Consider the following 15,225-nt stretch of genomic DNA (forward strand, 5'->3'; position numbering starts at 1 on the left):
CCCCCCCCCCCCCGGCCTCCCCACATACACACAATCTGTTTGCCCTCCCCTGTGATGGGCCCCCATGGCCTCCATGGGCTATCCACTTGCTTTTGGACAGAGTTCATCGATGAGAAGCTCTGCCTTACACTGAGCCCAAATTTATCTGCCAATACAGCCCACAACAGTCCTCATCTGACCCCTTGGACCACACAGAACAAGTCTGCCCCCTTCCTTATCACAGCCCTGCACGTATTTGATCTTCCTTGATGAAGTCACCATTGAGCAGCCATGTCACACTATTCACCAAAATAACCCAAAATAACAGACTATCAAATCTGCAGCCAACCATGAGAAGTCACTCACACTCATTGCTGCTAACCCACACCTCTGCCAACCTCTTCTGAGGGAGTTGAGAATGGAGTGGAGTTTTATATGATATTTCATTTGTTACTATTCCATTTCACCCAGTTAAACTGAGTCCATTCCTCCAACTGCCACAACATTCTTTTCACTGTCGTAAAATATATGTAACATGAAGTTGGCCATTTTATCCAGGTTTAAGTGTGTAAGTCGGCAGCATTAACTATATTTACAATGCCGTGTAGCCCTGTCGTGATCTTTTGAAGCACTCTTTTGACCGTTCCTGGTGCATAGACAATGCTCGATAATTTGTTGGTGGATTAAAAAAAGAATGAATGAATATCATCTGAAAAGGTTACTCTCCTGTCTCTGTTTGTGTTTGGGTGTCATCAAGGTCCTCAGAGAGAGGACAGGAATAGGAAAGCCCACAGCACCATCTGTCCCTGGATCAATGTCCACCCACCATTCAGTACACTGGGGTGAGGAGTGTGCCTACCTGTGCTGCTACCCAGCTCCCATCTACCCATCTCATCCCCAGGGCTGTCATGAGAAGCTTCACTGCGGCCAGGTGCGGTGGCTCAAGCCTATAATCCCAGCACTTTGGGAGGCCGAGACAGGCGGATCACGAGGTCAACAGATCGAGACCATCCTGGCTAACATGGTGAAACCTCGTCTCTACTAAAAATACAAAAAAATTAGCCAGGTGTGGTGGCAGGCACCTGTAGTTCTAGCTATTCGGGAGGCTGAGGCAGAAGAATGGTGTGAACCCGGGAGGTGGAGGTTGCAGTGAGCCGAGATCACGCCATTGCACTCCAGCCTGGACGACAGAGCGAGACTCCGTCTCAAAAAAAAAATAAAATGAAAAAAAAGAGAGAAGCTTCACTGCTTCTGGCTGGGGACCAATAAAATGGAGAAGAAAAAGAAAAGAAGTGCATTTGCAAAACCCCAGTGAAGCCATGCAAGTGCCTACTAGTGGGCTCTTCTTCAAGTGCTCACTTGCTCATTGGTTCCAGAAGAGGAGATGTCCACAGCATATTCTGGGAAGATGGGACTCCAGGAGAGGCTGAGACTCAGGAGAGAAAGCAAGGGAGGTAGTGAGGGAGGTAGATGAGGACTCTGGATTGAACCTATGCACAGCAGGAAACTGTGGAATACTGCGACCCACATCTCCAACCCTCTTCTACCCTAGACTGGCCTGAAATATCCCTGACAGCTTCTCAAAGATACTATCTCCAAGTTCACCCTATACCAGGACAGGCAATCCCAGGGGCAAGACAAATCCAATTAAAACAGATGAGCACCTTCCCACTTGGCCTTAAACTTCAATTCCTTCTTAGCATCTTCTGCTCCTTGTTTCCTTGACAAAGAGGCAAATTCAGTGCTGAGCAGATTATCTGTCTTTGGTAGCTAGTCTTAACAGTTATTTTGCTCCATGTCCTTTATTCTACAGTGCCCTTCTCTTGGTCTATGCTGGCCCCTTCTGGTAGCAAGGCTCCACACTCCTGCAGGGAGCCCAGTCCATGCTGTACTAGTGGAGCTGTCCTCCCAGCTAAGGGCCTGGGCATGTTACAAGACCTGGCTCATTGTAACCTGCCCCTACTCAGTGATTAGTTCGAGAATGAGCTGTAAGCCAAGCCACACCCAGTCAGAGACTTCCCCAGAGCCTTGCTGCAGCAGCCATCAAAAAAGTCTCTTTCTTGCTGAGATTGCTAAGAAGGATATGGTCTGGGACTGTTAGCAATAAATCTATCTGCTACCAACAATCTAAAGAATTGATCCAAACAAATGAACAGAGGCAGAGATAGAAGCTAGAAGGATACAGAGCCCTAAAACCATCATTTAAGCCCTGAAGCAAGCTGCACACATAGACTGCCTAGGTACTTGAACCAGTCTTTTTTTTTTTTTTTTTTTTCTTAAATGTACTTGAGCTAGTTTTCTATTATCTGTAACTGAAGGACTCCTCAAATATGTCTGCTATATCTTCGCTATCTCCATTTCTCTCCACCCCTGCTTGTCTTCCTGGTCTTCTAAGTCACCATCATCTCTTGCCTGGATAACTATAAAAGCCTCTTCACCAGTCTGTTTACCTTTTCTAGTTCCCCCACCCAATTTTGTTCTCCAATCTATACTCTATACAACAGCCAGAATAATTGCTATTAATATAAAAATGTAAGTCATATTATGTCAGTGCCTTCAATAGTTAATCCTAGGGCTGTTCACTTTCTTTGTGATAAGATCTCAGCTCCTCCATAGCCTACAGAGCCCCATCTGCCCTGGCCCTGCCCACCTGCCCAGTCTCACTTCTTTCTACTTGCCCCTCACCACAGTGGGCTGCTTCCAGTTTCTACAACATAGGACTCCCTTTCCTACCTCACAGAGTTGCTGCAAACACAGTTCCTTCTTCCTAGATGACGTGGGTGCTATGATTTGAATGTCTCCTTTAAAATTCATGTTGAAATTTAATTGCCACTGTAACAGTATTAAGAGGTGGGGCCTGTAAGAAGTGAAGAGATTAATGTTGTTATCACAGGAAAAGTGGGTTCCTGATAAAAGAATAAGTGCTGCCCCCATACTGTCCTGCACACTCACATGCCCTTCCACAATAGGATAACGCAGCAAGAAGGCCCTCACCAGATGCCAGCACCATGCTCTTGGACTTCCCAGTCTCCAGAACTACAAGTCAAATAAACTTTTTTTCTTTATGTATTACCCAGGCTGTGGTATTCTGTTACAGCAGTAAAACATGGACTAAGATAAAAGGTAACACCTCCATATTCTGAGGGTCACCTTGACAGAAAGGCCAGGTAAGAGATCTGCCACTCTAAGGAGCCTGTTACTCATTGCACCCAGTTTGTTTTCTTCATGATACACGGGAACCTCCCTAAGAAGGAACCACATCTGCTTTATTTAACTATTGCATCCTTAATTCTAGCAATGGCTTGGCATATAATGGGTTCTCAATGCACTATTCAATGAGTGAATGAATGAATGCATGTGTGTTTAGGCAGAGAGATGGATGGATATATGGATGGATGGACGTTTGTATATGGGGAAAGGATTTGGATGCCTGAGAGTGAATGCAACTCTGACGTGTGGGAATAAGGGTGAGAGTTTGCTACTGTTTTCTGCTTGATACACTTCTGTTTTTAACTATGGACATGTAAATTCTTGTGGAAATTAACAAAAGAAAAAAGGAAAACAGCAACAAGAGAGATATACTGGACTTTAGACCAGGCTCTATCACTCACTTGCCAGGCTCCCTAGGGCAAACCCCCTTGCCTTTCTGGGTCTTTATCTCATCAATCATCAAAGGGCCCTGACCACCATCCCATGCTGTGACCATATCACATGTTGGGCTGGTGTAATTGCAAGAAGCTTCATGGAAGAAGTTAGCACTAGTGTTTAGGAAGATGACTTTGGAGTTGGAGAGACAGGTTGAAATCCAGACTCTGTCACTTCCTAGTAATGAAACTTTATGAAAATATCCTCTCTGGGCCTCAGTTTGCTCATCTGTAAAATGGGGATTATAAACCTTACCCTCATAGGATGATTATAGGACTCAATGAGGAAAATTATCAAAACTGACTTAGTTAATACTAGGTGCTCTATAAATGGGCAGCAGCCTCAGAAAAGAGATGGGAGGGTCCCTAGAGTTCCCTGGCAACAGCCTCCCTGTTTGCTTTCCTTTTTCCTGATAATCTGAGTCAGTTTGGGCTTTTTGTGTTCAAGGATGTCCACTGGGCACCACTCCCCAGTCCCGTGACCCCTTCCAAGAGCAGGAATCAGTTCTTCCTCTCCAAGTGATTTCTGTGTGAGTCAGGACAGTAGTATGTCATCAGGGCTGGCCAGCAAAGCAGGGCTAAGGTCTCCCTGGAACTAGAAGCATGTGCAGGGGCTGCAAAACTGACCTATACATGTATGTGGAAATGTGTATACACACACACACACATACACACACACATGCACAGTAGGCACAGAGCCCTGAAAAAAGTGAAAGCTACATTGCGCCCAGAGGAGGTCCAGTCAAAAGAAGGGATGGCAACAAGGGGAATAGGGAGAGGAAGGAAAGGGATGAGAGCACACAAGACCACATCAGAGGGCAGACACTGGCAGGCCCAGAGCACACACATCTGCATTCACTCAATATCTGCTCAGTCCTGCTAGGTGCCCACCTAAACATACCCAGAAATCCTGTCCTCTCCCAAAACCTTTCCAGACTGCACTCACGGAAGGGAGCATTTTCTCCAGATGTGATCTGCCTAAATGCCTCCTTGCCTCCAAATTCCTTTGGTTTCTACCCTGAAAGAGGCTCAGTCTAGCAGAACAACTCTGCCAACCCCTCTCCATCTAAGCGCCAGACCCCTCTGGGAGTGTAGCAGTCTCCACCAGACCTCAGAGCTAGAAGGCCTCTTATGGTACATCTGGTCCAGTGCCTATCTCCAGGCCCATTGTACAGATGGAAATCTGAACCCAGAGAGTGGTGGCCGGCTGCCCAAGGACCCACACTCAATCATCAGCCACCAGCAGAGGTGACTAAGAGCCAGCTGACCCTCCTCTCTTCCTCACTTGTTGAATGGAATCATCAGGCTGCCTTGCCTGCCTAGGGTACAGCATGAGCTCAGAAGCAGGTAGCCTTGGGTTTAAATCCTGACACTGATGCCTTGCTAAACACATGACCAAGTTTAAATGACTTAACCTATTTGAGACCCAATTCCAAATCTCTAAAATGGGGGTAACAATCCCTACCCCACAGGGTTGCTGTGAGAATAAAGTAAGACAATAGAGAGAGAGGACTTAGGAAAGTGCCCAGTACCAAAACTGCAGTAATAGTTATTATTATTGCTGTTATTATTGCCGCAAGTATGGAGACAAGGTCTCCTAGATGAGGCCTCTGCACTGAGCCAACACTTTGCCCCTACCCCACTCTCCCTGGCCAAGACCTCCTCTGTCAGACCACACATCTGGGTCTCTGGGACCTTACTCCTTCTGTGTCCCCACTTTTCACCTACAGCCCCACCACTGACCCAGCTCCAAAGTAGCAAATGCACAACTTGACTCCATCTCTGGCTCTGACTCATTCTAGTAGTTCTCGGCCCCTTCCTCTTCGCAGATGCCCGGTCACAGCTCCAAGTACCACGGGCTCCTACCTTTCTGCTGCCATATCCCTTAGCACAGAGCATTCTCACAAGGCCACATTCCAAAGTCTCCCACAAGGGAGCCCCAGTTCCTAGGAGCCTGTATTGCCTCTAGGGTAACCTAGGACCCCTGCCTCCCAGAGACAGTATCTCTCTCTGCTCCAAGGCTCCCAGCAAGAAATGCTTCTCACTCCACTTCCTGCAGATTATGCTCCCTATGCCTAGCGAAGGTCAAATTTCCAATGGCATAAGGTGTGTGGAGCAGGCATTCATTCTCTGGACCACAAAGAGAAAGAAAGGAAGAAAGGACGCAGCTGGCTGGGAGCACTGGTCAGAACTGGAGGGTGGAGGAGGGACTACTGGAAGCCCCAGCATGATGAAGGCCAGGGCTCTGGAAGAGAAGAACTCTCAGCAAAAGCCCTGACTATGCCGTGAAGACCACTAGTCGCTAGGTCACCCAGGTCAGGCATGCCCTTTCTCTGGTTCCCCAGAGGAGTCTTCCCTGGCTTACTACGGAGACCCTTGGCACATCTTGCCAGGCTCCAGAAAGAGAAGTAAAATCTGTGCCTACCTCCAGAGCAGCAGAAAAAGCTAGTTCTGGAAGGAGACAACAGCCCAGCTCCACCATTTGCCGGCTGTGTGTCTTTGGGCATGTGACTTGCCCTTTCTGGGCCTCAGTTTCCCCAACTGTACAACGGTGTTAATGATACCCTACCTCATAGGATTACTATGAGGATTACATGAGATAATGTCTATTTAGCTTCCAGTACAACCCTACCCACTCCCAAACCTGAAAACCCAATGCTCTTATCTGGCACACCGCAGGGGCAGCAAAACTGGGGGTGGCAGGCAAGGGTTGCATAACTGTACATGTGGCCCCCTTCCAGGTGTGGGGTCCATTCTGAGCCAACAAGATCAAAGGCAATTTCTCAAAAATCATGTGAACCAGTCCTCACCCCTCTCCCCACCCCCCAGGCCCTGGGTGTGCCCTCCCGCTTTTGCTGGTGGACTTCCCTACCACTCCTGCCCTGGGGATGTGGGAAAAGGACAATGAGAAGTCGACACCCACTCAGAGGATAAGCTTACATCATCCTCCTTGCCATTTTTCCTCTTTCCCTGACCCTATGACTCAGATCCACAGCTTAACAACCCCCATGTGGTCATAATCTCAGATGCTGGTTGGATTTGGTCATTTTTCTGCACAGACCCCAAACCCCATATGTGCAGCCAAGTACCATCCAGCCACTTGTTCTACAACACTTTCTAGGAGTCTCTTTAGGTGCTGTGGAATTCCAACTCGTGGCTCTCTTATCACACTGCATCTCTGACTCCAAACAGCATTGTCAGGCTCCGTGTCAAACTCAAATCCTACTCCAAAGAATGAAGATGTACTCCTCCAGGGAAGGCCAAAGTTTAAGGATGGAGGAATTCCCACAAGAAGGTTCAGAAGTCAACCTAATAAGGACACAGACACCCCAGAGGACTACTTTGAAAGGACCACACTTCTATAATTGTCCTTTGCATAAATATTAAAGCACCCAACGCAGCTGTCAGGTATCTGAACATGAGACATTCAGCCAGCCTACCATCGGGTAGGAAAATGTACTCACCCAAAATACTCCCATGAAATGAGCCACTTCATACCCTACAGCCCCATAGCCCTCCACCCCGCCCTGCACTCAGATCAGCCCAACCCATCGGACAGGTTTAGACTTTCAGTTCAAGTTTAAACTTCAATTCCCCTCAGCCTCAAGCTGTCCCACCTATTTGCAGGCCCCCACACTACAAGGAAGGCAGCACAGCATCAGATTTCCTAGGGACTTCTGGGAGGCCAGAGGGAACTAGAGGAGGCCACACTAAATAAAGAACTCCCTTAAAGACAAAGCAACTTCATTACTTTCTAATATAGAAACTAACTGCTAAAGACATGCTTATAAGAAAAGGACCTGGGGCTTTAATGAAGAGATGAGACTCATTTACAATTATCCACATCCAATTTGAAGGTAAATCGTTTTTCTAAATTAAGACAAATAACAGCCCCCCCACCCCGCCACACACACACACACAATCTTTTTTGCTTTACTACTTGCTTAATGTTTTCCCTCAGTGATAGATCCCATATCTGAGTCATTCATCACGCTTTTCTCATTAGGGCAAGTTTGGCTTAGAAATAAATCCCCTGCCTTAGGCTGCCAAACTTGCCAATTCGCTAGCTAAACGGTCGCAGGGAGGGCCCTGGGCGCTGGGATTCAATCCCCTCCCTTCTAGTGTGTCCCCACTCGGGGTCCCCACCTCCCTCCACAGTCGCCCGCATCTCCTCTCCATCCCACCTCACCCCCCACCTCCCTGAGGCTTCCCAAGCCCAAACTGCCCATCCCAGTTCCCTCCCCACCCCCGACACCTACTCACCCCGTGGCCCCTGCCAGCCGTCTCTACCTGTCCTTCCCGGAATCTAACCCCTCATGCTGCCCACGGCTGCCTGTAGACGTGCACCAGTCGCCCACACCTTCGCCCTGCTGGGCCCCGCAGAGTGGACCCGCCTAACCACTCGCCCTCCCTCCCCGCCGCTCCCCTCCCGGAGCTGGGCGTTTTCCTCCGCAGGACCCGAGAGACCCCGCTAACCTCCGAGCCCCGGCCGGCGGCTTCGTTAAGCTTCAACACCGGACAGATCTGCCCCCATGCCCGCTCCAGACCCGGGGCCTCCAAAAGCGCATTCACCCACCCGGCCCGGTCCGCAGCTTCCGGGGTCTGCAGGTCCGACGGCGCCCGGGCCCCTCTCTGGCCGAGGGAAGTGGGGCGGGATAGGATCCAGGGGCCCCCAGCTCTCCGCGGGCCCCACAGCCCAGGGCAGGAGCGGCGCCCGCGGTTCCCGGGACTCCTGTGCACGGGGGACCGCCCGGACCCGGGGGAGGGCAGGTGAGCGGGAGCCCGGAGGGAAGGCGCCCCCGCTCAGCTCCTGCAGCCCAGCGCGGGAACTTGCGGACCTCCGCAGGCTCTGGGCCCGGCCCGCAGCAGACAAAGGCCGCCCCACCCCGCGCCGCCCGCGCCACGCCAGCACTCACCGCGCCGCGCCGACTCTGGGACTCGGGGACGCGGCCCAGCCTAGCTCAGTCGCCGCCGCAGCAGCGAGGCCGAGGCCTGGCCGATAGCCGGGGGCGGCCGGGAGTCCGAGGGCGGGGCGCCGCCGGAGGAATCCCGCCTGGAGCCGGAAGCCGGGGCCCGAAAGGCGGCTCCGGTGCGTCCCCGAGGCCGGATTGGCCCCGCGGCGGCGGCTGCGGACAGAGGCCTGAGCCAGCCCGCTGGGCAGAGCACACGGCCCGGCCCCCGCCGCCCCGCCCCGCCCCCAGGCCTGACCCTGGCGGGGAAAACCCTCGGCTCCGGGAGCAGGGCGCTGCCCATCCCCCACCCAGTTCCCACACTTCCAAGAGCTGAATCTTCCTTTCTGCTAGAGGGGACAGGCGACTGACTGGTCATCGACTGGCGGCGGAACAGCGCTGGAATCCTGCTGTCCGACCCCAGTCCTGGGTTCTTCCTCCACACCATGCTGGCACCACAGCCCAGAAAGGGTTAACTCGACTGCGAGGAATTAAGAGCTGCAGGGAGCTCTCTATAAATACAGTGTCGTGGGCGCCTGAGCCAACCGCAGGACAATTTCCACTGAGCTGGTTTTCCTCTTTTCCTTCCACCCACGGCCATCCGACGAGCCCTGCCCCCAGCCCCACCCCAGACTGCTGGCCGGACTTGGCTCCAACAGGCCTGACACCTAGTGGCCTTGGGCTCTGTCCTCACAGGGCTCCGCTCCAGCCGGGATTTTGCCGTGGTGCAGCCCATCCCTGCACCTGTTCTTGGATCTGTTCTTCCTCACAGGACAGTGACAGCTAAAACGTAGGGAGGCTTTTGTGGGCCAGAGTTAGGTTAGGAGCTTTCCATGCTGGGCCTCTTTAGTTTTCCAGACAGCCCCACCGGGTAGATATTTTCCCATTTCACAGATGAGAAAACCAAGGCTCAGAGGGATGAAGGGACTCCAACCTTGTACTGCTGCCAGGCTCACCACCAGTGCCAGTGGCAGTACTGGGCAGGGCTTGAGAAATGAGTATGAAAACGTGTGTCTCTCTGCATGTGTTGCCACTGTTGTAAGCTCTTTACCATTTTATCTCATTTAATCTTCACAACAACTCATTGAGGTGAATACCATTATTATCCTCTTTTTTTGCAGATTGGAAACAGGGAAACTAAGATACAAAGAGATTAAGTAACTTGGGGACACATAGCTATGAAGGGAGGAACCAGGATTTGCCCTCTGAATTTAAGTGTGCATGTGGTATATGGGTAGGGGTGGCGGTGCATGGGTGTGGGGGGTTTTTGTCCTTTTTTTTTTTTTTTTTTGAGACGGAATCTGACTCTGGAGTGCAGTGGCGCGATCTCGGCTCACTGTAACCTCCGACTCCCGAGTTCAAGCGATTCTCCTGCCTCAGCCTCCTGAGTAGCTAGGATTACAGGTGTGCACCACCACATCCAGCTAATTTTTGTATTTTTAGTAGAGACAGGGTTTCACCATTTTGGCCAGGATGGTCTCAATCTCTTGACCTCGTGATCCGTTCACCTTGGCCTCCCAAAGTGCTAGGATTACAGGCATGAGCCACCGTGCCCGGCCAGGTGTGTATATTTGTGAACACATTCAAGCAACTCTGTATTTGAGTCTACGTGCATATGTGTTTTTGAATCACACAGCAGCTGTGTCTGTGTAACTGCCGACTGCTCCTAGGGATGGCAGCAGAGAGGCCCAGCTGTCTTGTCCCTGACGACCTCCAGGAACTCTGGAGAAATCCACGCTGCTCCCCGCTGCCCTGCCAGGCCCTATCCAGCCTCGTCCAGCCTGGGTCTGGCCTTACAGGTCTCAGGATGAGTAGCCTCCACTTGGCCCAGCAACCTGGGAAAGAAGCATCACATGGAGAGGTATGCCTGGGCTGAGGGAGCCAGGAGCCCTGCTGGAGGACCCCGGAGGTGGCATTGAACAGATCTAGAGAAACTTACTTTCCTTCCCTTCACAAAGAGTCAGTCCTGTGCCTTGTGCCCTGCAGTGGTGACACTGGTCCTGTCCTAGGGGATTTATAATCTGGCATGACTCAGCCATGGTGGACAGTGAAGGAACATCACAGAGCAGTTTATAGTGTGTCTATGGGGGGAGATTTTAAAATAATCATTCAAGAGCAGAGGTCAGGAGGGAAGGAAAGGTGTATTGGCTCTCATCCCTGGAAGCAGCAGATTGAGAGGGCTCTGATCCGCTAGGAAGGGCAAACAGCTTGGGCAGGGCACAGATAGTATGTGTGTAGGACCAGCTCATCTGAGACTCAGACACTTGGATCTGGACACCGATAGCTAGAATGACCATCCCACCATGCAGGGGTCTCCTTGGTTCAGAGAATGTTTGTCTGATTGTCCCTGGGAACTCAGGAATGGGGGTGCTACACAGAGATTCCCATCAGAACCAGAAAAACTCAGGATGGAAGGTTGTCTTCATGCATTCTTTCTGGACAACAGCCTTACCCCTCTCACCTCTATCCCTCCCACCCCCCACCTCCCCACAACCTGCTTCCTGGGCCAGCACAGGAGTAGATGACTCAGAATGTGCTATCTCCAGTTTTGCTTCAAGTTCACCAAGGAGGTCACAAACCAATCCCAAAAGACCCAGACTGGGACAAGTCTTATCCTACTTTTTATCTACCTACCATCCTGCAGGTTCCTCAAATTCAACATGTGCAAAATTGAACTATCACCTGTCCCCCAAACCTGTTTCCCTTTCTAGAGATATACAGGAAGGACTATGCTCAAAACCTGGACTCATCCCTCCCTCCCTCCCACTTCTCCCCTCTTCCCACTGCCAATATCAGAATATCTTAGGAATCCATCCCTTTCCTGAATACCCGACTGCCACCCCATCTTCATCTGAGCCCCCATCACTCCTCACTGGATTGTTGTTGAAGCCTCTTAACTGATTCTGCTGACTATGACTCCTCAGTCCATAGGTGCCAGAGAGAGCCTTCTAAAGCGCAAATCCTCCCACAATGCCACAATGTATCTTGCCTACATGAAGCCCTCCAGTGTTCTCATTTGCCCTTAGGCTGCTAGTTGTCCACTAAAATTCATTCTCTTCTTCTTCCTTACCAACAGAGTGTAGCATTTGTTCTAAGAAGTTCTATGCCTGGTTGAAAATACATGGGTACCCCAATCCACTTGCAGCTAGAGGCAGTCACGTGACCCAGTGTGGCAAATGAGATGGAAATGAAACTCACCAATGGAGGCTTTGGGGAAAGCATGTTAAAGGAGCAGCCCTGAGCTATGGAAACCAGTCTGGTAGTTCCTCAAAAACATTAAAAATAGGCCAGGTGTGGTGGCTCACACCTGTAATCCTAATACTCTGGGAGGCCAAGGCGGGCAGATCACCTGAGGTCGGGAGTTCAAGACCAGCCTGGCCAGCATGGTGAAACCCCATCTCTACTAAAAAAAAAAAAAAGATACAAAAATTATCCAGGCATGGTGGCACTCGCCTATAGTCCCAGCTACTCGGGAGGCTGAGGTAGGAGAATCACTTGAACCCAGGAGGCAGAGGTTGCAGTGGACTGAAATCATGCCACTGCACTCCAGTGAGACTCTGTCTCAAAAAAAAAAATTAAAAATAGAACTACTATATGATTCAGCAATTCCACTTATGGGCATACCCCCAAAGAATTGAAAGCAGGGTCTCAAAGAGATATTCGTACACTCATATTCATAGTGGCATTACTCACAATAGGCAAAATGTAGAAGCAACCAAGTGTCTACATCTCCAGATGAATGGATAGGCAAATGTGGTATATCCATACAATAGAATATTATAACTTTCCTCAGGGCACAAATTATGACTGAAATTAGGAGACAACTTCCTTTTGCCTCCTTTGACATACAAAAGGAAAAGTGTCTCTCTCATCTATTTAAATACACGTAGATAAAGCAAACTGTACAGTGTAAGCTATGGAGACATTTCTGTCTTTTTAGAGCAGCTAAGCAGTCCATCTCATAGAAAGCAGCTCAGAAACATTGAGATGCCTCTCCTAAGAATGATACTGAAAATGTATTCATTTTGACTGCTTCCTCAAGAAACAAAAATCAATTCTTGGCAGTGTCAGGGATTTAAGGCCCAAGTGGGGATTGGGGATTTTATCGAGGATCCCTGTGATGCTGAGCCAACATCTTGGCACTGGCCTCCCTTCCCTCAGGCTGGTTGGTGCATATTACTTCCCAAGTTGTTTGCATTTTTAGGCCTCAAATCCTTGATGTCTTGGCAAAGGCCACCCACCCACACTCCACTCTGCCCACTCACTTAGGACTCATAGGGTAACATCAGGAGCCGTTCCATCCAGCCTAAACTGAAGGCAACCACATTTCTCTCAAATGACTGAATCCGGTGCAAAATTGAATACGGTGCATAGCAACCAATGCAGTTTCCGGCTTCCTAGTTTCTTAGTCCTGGGAATTGAGTCTTGGAATAGGCTTCAAATGTCTAGAACCAACTAATTCCAGCTGGCAGCGTCTGGCAAGCAAAATAACAGGAGCAGCCTAATGAAAGAGGAACGGGTCCTCCAAGGAGGATCACCGGGGAACACCTCACAACCCTAAGGCCCTAATACATACACAACAACATAACGAAAGAGCTTCTAAGCAGTCTTTTCTAACTACCTGCTTCTCTCTGACTCACCAGCCTCTGTTCTTCTTCCCTGTTCACCCTTTCCATTATCTGTCTTCCTCCCCATCCCCAGTGAAACCGAACCATTCAATCCCCTTTCTCTTTCCAATTTCTTTACTATAACCTGGGCTGACAACACTCCCAATACCACAAAGCCATTTCAGAGTTTGTGTCCTGCAGCTGGTGAGTTGGAAGGAAGGTGGGAGGTCCTCCACATAGGAGGGTTGGACAGAGTTTAAAAAACAAAACAACAGAACAAACTAAAAACGGCACCATGCTACCAGGGGAACTCTTCTATCTCATTGGGAGTTGTTTTTTTCTAATAGCTCTCACATGCAAATAACTGAACAGGCTCTGCCCTTGCGCTGACCTGAAAGTGAGCACCCTCCTTCAGTTTTGCATCATAGGTGCAGGCACCTCACGCTAGTCCTGGCCCTGCTCTTAGGCTTGCCCCAAGACAGGCTCAGAGAAGCAGGCACTGACCAGAACAACTAAAGGTTCCTGCTAGACAAATAAGATCAAGTGCCCCCCCCACAAGTGCCCAGCCTCACAAGCCAGTGGTGATGGCCCTCGTAAGGAAGACAGTGGGTAAACCACATGAAATCCAGAAATCTGAATTTCAATCCAGGTGCTTAATCCTTTTTTTTTTTTTTTTTAAGAGATGGGGTCTTGTTCTGTCACTCAGGCTAGAGTGCAGTAGTACAATCGTAGCTCACTACAGCCTTGTATTCACCTCTGGGCACAAGAAATCCTCCTTCCTCAGCCTTCCTGGTAGCTAGGACTACAGAAGTAAGCCAGGTACTGAATCTTAAGTGCTAATATTGCTGTTTGCAGAATTACAGGGTCTCTTTGTGGTATTTGTTTTCAGCTGGGCTTGTGACATTATGCCTAGACATCTTCAGGGCACCTTACCAAATGGACTCAAGGGAAGGTTTAACTGCCCCAATGGTGAGAACAGTTTATCCAATCTTCCTTAATGGAGCACTCTTAACCTGCAGTTCTTCATGTCAACCCTAATCTCTGAGGCAGGCCAACCAACTGCAAATCCCCGCCCTTTTTCTCTCCCTGGCTTCTCTCAGTCCACTCTCCCTCTCTCCTGGAGATAGGCATTTTGCAGTGAAAGTGACCCTACTTGGCACCATGTCTTGGCTGCTGCAAGATCTCCACTTGGGTTACTGGTGCTAAGGAAGAACCCAGTTCGAGACAAGCCAGGCCACGAAGCAGGATGTGTGAGTTGCAGCATCCTCAGTCAGTGACCAAGGCTCAGTTCTCTTCCAGTTTCCTTCCCACCCTGCTTCTGCCACCAGACATGGGGCTTCCTGCCCACTGGCCTACCTCACCCAAAGTTACTACATGAGGCATGGGGTATTATATCTTGTTAGCTTACCTGCTTCTTCCATTATTGTGGTTAGCAGTTGCTCACGAATACAACCTTGCATTTGTTTTCTTAAAACAGGACTTTCAGCAAAATAACATATGCGGCTCCTCTTTCTTCCTCAGTTCTCATGATGAGACCATCACAAACATTAACTTCAAAAGAAATCCTTTCTGCAGGAACCTGGCACCTTCACAGGCAAACAGGGATGGGCTCTGGGTTTCCACACAGGAACTTGAGCAGCAGCACTAATGTTGTCTACTCAGGGAGAGGTGCAGCCAGATGTGTGGCTTCTGAGGAGTGACTCCAGCCAGAGTTTCTCTCCTCACCCTAGTAGCTCCTCAACCAGCCCTTCATTATTCTTTGGGGTCAGCATTGCTGTCAAAATGTGGCCCCTCTCCATCATCCTCCACCCCTCCATAAATACTCACACAGTCCGGTTCCTCCCAGCTTAGGAGGAGGGAGTCTATCAGAGGTTGTCCTCTCCAACTGGACCAATCCACTTACTTCCCTAAGCCTCCTCCAAGGAGCAGGTGCCAGCTTCAACCTTGGTCTGTTCTGATGTGTGCTGCCCACAGTGTTCTCCACTTGACCCGAGCCACGTGTCATATCTCCCCAGGTACTTTGAGGGCTCCTTTAGGGCAGGAACT

The 15,225-nt window shown here is 50.0% G+C and overlaps 1 protein-coding gene across 1 annotated transcript in view; it reads right to left on the minus strand.

Annotated features, from left to right (window-relative positions):
- Positions 1 to 8,505, minus strand: part of CD276 (CD276 molecule) — a 28,541-nt gene extending 20,036 nt beyond the window's left edge. Inside the window, 1 exon segment of the mRNA XM_017865122.1 lies at positions 8,200 to 8,505. The gene's annotated coding sequence lies outside the window, so the exon portion shown is untranslated.
- Between the last annotated feature and the right edge of the window lie 6,720 nt (positions 8,506 to 15,225).

This window comes from Rhinopithecus bieti, unplaced genomic scaffold, assembly GCF_001698545.2.
Source record: "Rhinopithecus bieti isolate Rb0 unplaced genomic scaffold, ASM169854v2 scaffold_79793, whole genome shotgun sequence".
Taxonomy (NCBI): domain Eukaryota; kingdom Metazoa; phylum Chordata; class Mammalia; order Primates; family Cercopithecidae; genus Rhinopithecus; species Rhinopithecus bieti.